Genomic DNA, 7,219 nt, shown 5'->3' with positions numbered 1-7,219 from the left:
GATGATATGAATTGAGAAAGCCCAGGGGTAGAAAAATGACAGAAACGCTTGACCCATAATTGACAAGAACTGCTATGGAGGTGGAAGCTTAAAAGATTGAGGTTAATGTTCTTTCATAGTTGATAATGAAAAACATGTCTGTAAAAGAAACCTACTAGATACATAAACTTTCATTTATTTCTATATACACTATGTTGCAATAGGCAATAAATAGTTTCAATACCATTGTGAAATTTTAGATTAATGTCCTGTTCAGACAAAGAACTTTCTAGGAGGAAGTGTATGGAGAATTCTATAAAGTTATTAACCTAGAAAATGCTTCTTAGATTGTGAAGTTTTTGTCAATGATTTTGTTTTGATATTCCTCTGAACTAAATATATAACCCCTAAGTTCATAAAAATCAGGACTGGCCTTATAATTACTTCCCTGTCATTGAGTTGTGGTTCTTCGAACGATCCATTCTACAAGAGGTGAATGTAGATTGTAGATCGCTATTTAGGTTCAGTGTGGATAAAGATCCAATGTTGATAAACATCCCTCTATCCAAATGAGAATGCTAGTTGTTTTAATTTGTTTTTCTGCTAAAGCAATGCCAAATTTTATCATTTAAAACTCAGTTAATTTGATTTTCATCCTAATTTAATTTTAACTTATATTTAGTCGTGATTTTTTTTTTAGATTACGAGTTTATAGCAGTTTATTTTTTCTGTGAGGTCTTCTAAAGTCTAACCAATTGATTTTACACAAATGGAATGATCCATTCTATAAGGAGGTAACATGAGATCAGGATAATTTATCAATTTACATAATGAATTCTATCAAAAATTAGATATATCCCTACTTTATAAATAGTTGCTTCTGGTGAAAAGTAAAGCATTAACCTTTTGAATAGCTAGGTCCTTTGCTGAGTCCTAAAAACCTAGATTATTCATTATAATAATCATCAATGATGATAGAATAATCTAAATTGTTATCTTCTGGTTATCAACCAACTTCATTTGTTTAAATAGTACCAGTACTGTCTAACACTTGAACAATAAATTCAATATTTAAAATTTATGTGAATTGAAATATAAATTCAATGAATACCACAGACGCAAAAGCTGAACGTAATGCCAAGGTATGCAAGAGTTGCATTAACTTACTTTACACGCAGTGTCTTCAATAATATTCATGCTTGTCCTTCCTTCGTCACAGTGCGTTAAATCTCCCAATGCAGCATCAGACGTAAAGTCTAGGTTCACATGGGTTACTAAACAATGTCATCATCTCTGTAACCACTTTTTTATAGTGCCAATTTGTCACACGTCCCAACGGTGACATTATTGTGTTGAGTCCATGTGTATTTCGTGTTATTTGGCTACCACGTGTTGCCCTTTTCACCCTCCTATTTTCAGACCCTTGTAAAACTCCTCTGGAGCTTCCAACCCAACCAAGCCCACCATATTATATTAATGACTCCATTCTTTTGATCATCAATAAATTCAATTCAGCATTGATTTATTGTTGCTTATAGTCAAGTTATGTAGTGTTCCATTTTTTTGGATAAAGTATGGTAGAATTGTGTCAGTCAATGCGATGCTATCTATTTAGCAGTGCATGTGAATTAGGAAGTCCCCTCTGGCCTGTGTTTCTTGTGCTTGACCCAAATATGGGCGAAGGGGTCATTGATTTGATGTGATGATCTCAGCCAAGCTAGGGAAAGTATTGGTGCATCAATCTATCTAAAGCCCTATACAGACTATCAAGGCATGCTTAGATATGGTCATGATGACATCACATCATGACTATATATGGGCATACAACAGTTTTTTTTGTCTAAGATAGTATGATAGTCTAAACAGTGCTCTACATTTTTATTTATTGATGGTTTGCACTCTTTCTCTGTCTACTTTCATCCAATAAGTAGTTCTATAATGTTTAAATAAATATTCATGATTTAATTTGCATATTTGATATATGCATTTTACATTTAACAATTTTATAAATATATCAACACTGTTCTTTGAATCATCTCAATTGTTTTCACAGTCTCCTGATTTTATTTATTTATTTATTTATTCACCAAAACAACAGCGGACAAAAATCCGCCACTAACAGTATGGTTAACAAAGGACGAGACGACGGAAACAGAAACACAAACAAAATTAATTTTAACTAATCACGCCTAAAACGCTACGACGGAAAATGTGCAGATTGGAGTTAAATAAATCTAATGACGGATAGTCCTGAACTAACTTGTTATACGAGGAACTTAATTTACTAATAAACCCATTTTTTAAAATATTGACTCTACTTAAAGGAACATAAAGTACATCATTATTTCTTAAAATACGGACAGGAACACAAAGGGCAAAATTAGAAACTAATTCACAATCAAAGATAGAAGTCAAACATTTAAAAAGAAATATAAGGTCATTATAATTTCTACGGGACTGGGGTGATTTAATTGAAAACTTAAAATTAATATTAGTCCAATTGTGACTGATGTAGCGCAAAAACCGGGAATGAAGGCGTTCAATACGTGAAGCCTGAGTTTTTGAGATAGAATTATAAATGACGGAATTTAGGTTGAATAAGTGTAATGTACAGATATGCTTTAGAATGTGGGTCCAGATATTTACAGTTGCGCCACATCAATCCAAGCAACATACTGCATTTCCTAAGAAGATGGTCTATATGAAAAGAAAAAGTAAGGGAGCTATCTAAAATAACTCCAAGATCACGATGTTGCAGCACTTTATTAATCGGTTTGTTGTCAACTAAATAAATATTATGAAGATGAAGTCCACTGTGTGGATGAAAGCTAGAGAATAAATTCTATATTTATTGTTAGTCTCAAAAGGGCTGCTGTTATTTACATGTACCTTATATTGTTCTATACTGTATCAGACTAACGCGTCTATACTTTTTATTCATCTTGTTTTCTTTGTTAATTCTAAAAATCCCACTGGTCTGTTCCAATTTGTGGCAGACACAATAACGATGATTTTCAATAAAATATTAACTGCATTAATAAGATCTTTTTTATTGTTATAAACGTATCAACACTGCTCTTTGAATCATCTCTGACTTCGATTATTGTTTTTCTTTTTAGGTCATCCTTTGTAAATTCTTAAAATCTCACTGTTCCAATTCGTGGCAAACACAGTAATGATGATTTTCAATAAAATATTAATGTCATTAATAGGATTTTTTTTTTTGTATTTTGTTTTCTTTTCTCTACTAGTGCCGTGCCTTACATCAACGATTGAGCTTAGCAGAGAAGTCAAAGCAGAAAGTTCAAGCAGAACTGCAAAAGGCAAATCAAATGATCCTGCAATTACAGGTAAGCTAGTTAGCTTTGATCAATGTCCACAGTAATGCCACGCAGGTGAAAACAGCCTCACCAGGTGCTCATGCTATCGTCAGACTCCAAGCTTGACTTAAAGCCAGGCTCAGGAGGGGAAAAAAGTACAACTGATTTTTCTAAGCAAAAAAGAATTTTTAACGAAAAACTCATTAGTGGTTAATGAGATAGAAAAATTTAAAAAGATGGAAAAAAGAGTGGTTACACCCATTTTCTCCCAGTTTTTAAATTAAAGAATCTGTATTGTTAGATCTTCCCAAGTTTTTATTTAAACGCTTGTTTTAAGTCTTAGAATATCAGTTGTATAACATTTTTTAAAAAAAGAATTTTCTCCCGAGCCTGGCTTTTAAGGTTTAAAATACAAGACATCCATAAACATTGAGAGGAAGTCGTGTGTTAATATGCAATTAAACAAACTATACAAAAACAGTGATAATATAAGGCCATTCGAATGGAGAAACTAAATACTATAAAACTGATTTATTATCATCTGTAAAACTTTCATAGAAAGCTACCCACTTAATTTATTAGGCCTTTTTTTTTTATTTTCTTGTTTGAGATATTTAAAAGTGAGAAGGACAAGGTCGTTTTTTTTTTTTTTTCTTTCTTTCTTTATTCATAGCAAAGGTGGATGCACGTTCCTATACTCCTTGCTTATGAATATTTTTTAGATTTCTACAATATTCTGAGTGTTTTAGCTTTTGAAGTATAGAAAAAAGGCACTCCAAGAAAATATAGAGAACAAAAAGCATGATTTATTTTTATTTGGCATTCAGTTTACTAAATATCAATTTCCTTTTTGTGTGTTGTACTACTTTTATTACATGTAGTTGTTCCTTAAACCAATAAATGAAAGGAGATGATGTATTTGACCCAGTTTTCTTTTCAACTTTTTAATGGGAGTTGTGTTTTATGAATAGTGGTACATTCCAAATGTCTTGTTGCTTAGTGTAATGTGTCTGAAATATGGGACAGAACATCCCCTGTAAAATAATAGAATAGGCTATTTTTACTTTATTATTCCTAGTGATCATGTAGCATTTGATTATTCATGAATTATTCAACTTATGCTCTTGCGGAATCAGTAATTGATTATATAGAGAAAAGGTAGAAAGATGTAATTTTTCTTTTTAATAAAATAATTAAAACCAAATTAACAATGGTAATTCTTCTACGTTTGTTAGTAGTGTAGATTTGTATAGCGCCAGTATCCATCAACCAAGATGCTCATAGCGCTTGATATGTGAACTAGTAACTCGATGAATGACTTTCTCCTCACTTAAGGGTCCCTTCATCCCTGTGCTACCCGGTAACCCAGTACCACCAACCCTCGTCGTCCACCACAGTGGTTGTCTGTACCAGTAAACCGGGCCAGTACACCGTCTCGAATGATATGCTGGGTTCTTTATAGTGCACATGAGCCGTTGTGTACACTAGGCCTATGGTTTATAGTCCTTATCCGGAGACTTTTTCTTCCACCAGAACCATAGACGAGCGTCCTGTTTTTGCAGCGCCCCTGCCTTAACCGCTCGACCATTCGACTAGAATCAATACAGTGCCTAAAAATTGTGTCATTGAAACCATGTTTAAACAAAATGAAATTTAAATATTTCAGAATCCAAATAATTACAGAGGGATGATTTATTCTTATATATTCTATTAAATCCTTATATGACGATAAATAATAATTTCACACGAGTGGCCACCCCTATTAAAAAAGTAGAGTAGTTTAAATTTTAAGTAACACAATTAGGTATATTTCATACAGAGTTCATGACTGCTTTTGTTTATTTTGTGTAATTGCATGTTTAGACTTTAATTTATAACTATGGTAATACTGTAGTAGTTTCTATTTAATAGCATTTTAGTCTCATGAAAAAACGTTAACAATAACATTGCTTTCTAATCACAAAGGAAACAGAAAGTTAAAATTGACTTATTATTGTTATGAATCAATTTAATTATATATATTGCGTTTGTTAATCTAAAATGAATAAAATCCATTATATGGGTTGCTTACTTTTATCATTTAAATGGAGGTGGCATGAAAAATTCAAGAAAGTACAAGCTACCTATGTTTTTTTTTAGTTCGAACTGCGGTTTAATTTATTGTATTTCCAATCATTGTTCTTTTACTTCTTTTCACTTTTAATCGTTTCGTAGACCAATAAATGAAATGAAGCATTCGACCAAGTTCCCATGCTACCTTGTTAATGGGAGTTTAGTTTGATATGAATAATGGTACATTCCAACCCTGTTGTATAAATGGATGTTCCTAACAGTAAAAATTTGAGATGAATCCCCCCTTTGAAGTAATAGAATAGACTATTATTTTTATTATTCTTCATTAATTCTAGTGATTGGGCATTATTGATTAATCATGAATTATTCCAACTTATACTATAGTCATTAGAATGAAATCTAGTAACTGATAGTTGAACAAAAAATCTATGGTGGCATATGATTTTCTGTTTTTGTAATATTTTTAATCCCCAAATCCACATTTCGAATAATATTTCTGAAAATATTTTTTATTAGAATCAATATCATATTAATCATTTAAACTAAATGAGATTTAACCATTTTGAAGTAGGAGATATATTGATTTCAGCATTTGGGTAATTTCATATGTACTTAATTTTAAATAACCAAGAAATTGAAATTATGCAACTTATGACCACCCCTGTTAAAAAATTAGAATAGTCCAAATCCAAGTACAGAATCACATCCAAGTTTTCTTTTAAAACAAAGTTTATAGATTATTTTTCTTGGATAATTATATATTTTACTCTTTATTTGTAAGTAGTGGATAAATTAACAGCATAGCCTAATGATTATTGAATTATAAAATTTAGTTTGGTTTCTTGCCAAATCAGGGAACAGAAGTTTAAATTAAATACTTAAATTATTAAATTTTTTTTTTTAAATTATTTAAATTTAAGGAAAAATTAAATTTAGTATTTTAATTGCTCACTGTAGGTGATATTGAAGTATGTTATTTGCTTTCAATAAAAAAGTTGATATTAAAATATTTTTAAAAATTTACAAATAAACAAAAAATATTATTCCTATATTCTGTGCTTAAACCATTAATTAGATGGTTGAGGTTCTGTTCTAAGCCTTGAGGTTTGAGGTTCATTCCTTCACCGTGCATTTTGATTGTGTTATAGGCAAGGCACTTTACCTATGGTTGTCTCTCCCCACCCAGGAGTACAAGTGGGTACCTGGTAGGTTCAGACACAAAAATGCATTGATATACGGTAATAGAATTCTCACCAGGGGCCTGGAGTATCTGTACCCTATGTGCTTGATCCAATAACAAGGAGTAATAATTTTAAGTGTATAGACGTCTCAACAACATTGTTATTATTATTATATATTATTTAATTGTTAGTACTGTATTTAATTATTAGTACTGTATTATCATTATTAAAGGATTTATAATAGATGTTGAATTATAAAACATTTCCCCATGATTCCTGAATTCCCTTGGCAACCATGTCTTGCTTGTTTCCATGTATTTTTTTCAAAGAAATCTTTCACCTTGTCCTCGTTTACTTGATAAATTTTGTATTGTACTTAGGGAAGTGTAAACTACATTCTATGATCTTGTAATGCATATTAAAGTCCGCTAACATTATCCGGCTTTTTTAGGACGCTATAATATTATTCTTAATTAATTAATGTGTTTATGATTTGCAATTTCCATCTTTATTACTTGTCTCTATAATAACCCTCCCTTTCTCTCCATTATTTTTTTATAACTCCCCTTTTTAGTTCCTATGCATGTAATGCAATAGGAACTATTGTAATCACTCTTGCTATTTCCTATGTTTTTTATTGTGTGTAGTGTGTATGTGTGTGTAGAC

At 31.2% G+C, this 7,219-nt stretch overlaps 1 long non-coding RNA gene across 1 annotated transcript in view; it reads left to right on the top strand.

Moving 5' to 3' along the window:
- Nucleotides 1-3,228: 3,228 nt before the first annotated feature.
- The window catches only part of LOC117106737, a 29,051-nt gene continuing 25,060 nt past the window's right edge, over nucleotides 3,229-7,219 (top strand). The window contains exon 1 of the long non-coding RNA XR_004445125.1: nucleotides 3,229-3,329. This is a non-coding gene — a long non-coding RNA (uncharacterized LOC117106737). The remainder of the gene's footprint in view (nucleotides 3,330-7,219) is intronic.

The sequence above is a fragment of the Anneissia japonica genome, unplaced genomic scaffold (assembly GCF_011630105.1).
Source record: "Anneissia japonica isolate Jap-2015-1 unplaced genomic scaffold, ASM1163010v1 scaffold287705_len1045735_cov187, whole genome shotgun sequence".
NCBI classification, from domain to species: Eukaryota; Metazoa; Echinodermata; class Crinoidea; order Comatulida; family Comatulidae; genus Anneissia; species Anneissia japonica.
Note: the sequence above shows the minus strand (reverse complement) of the source record. Positions and strands in the feature narration are given on the sequence as shown.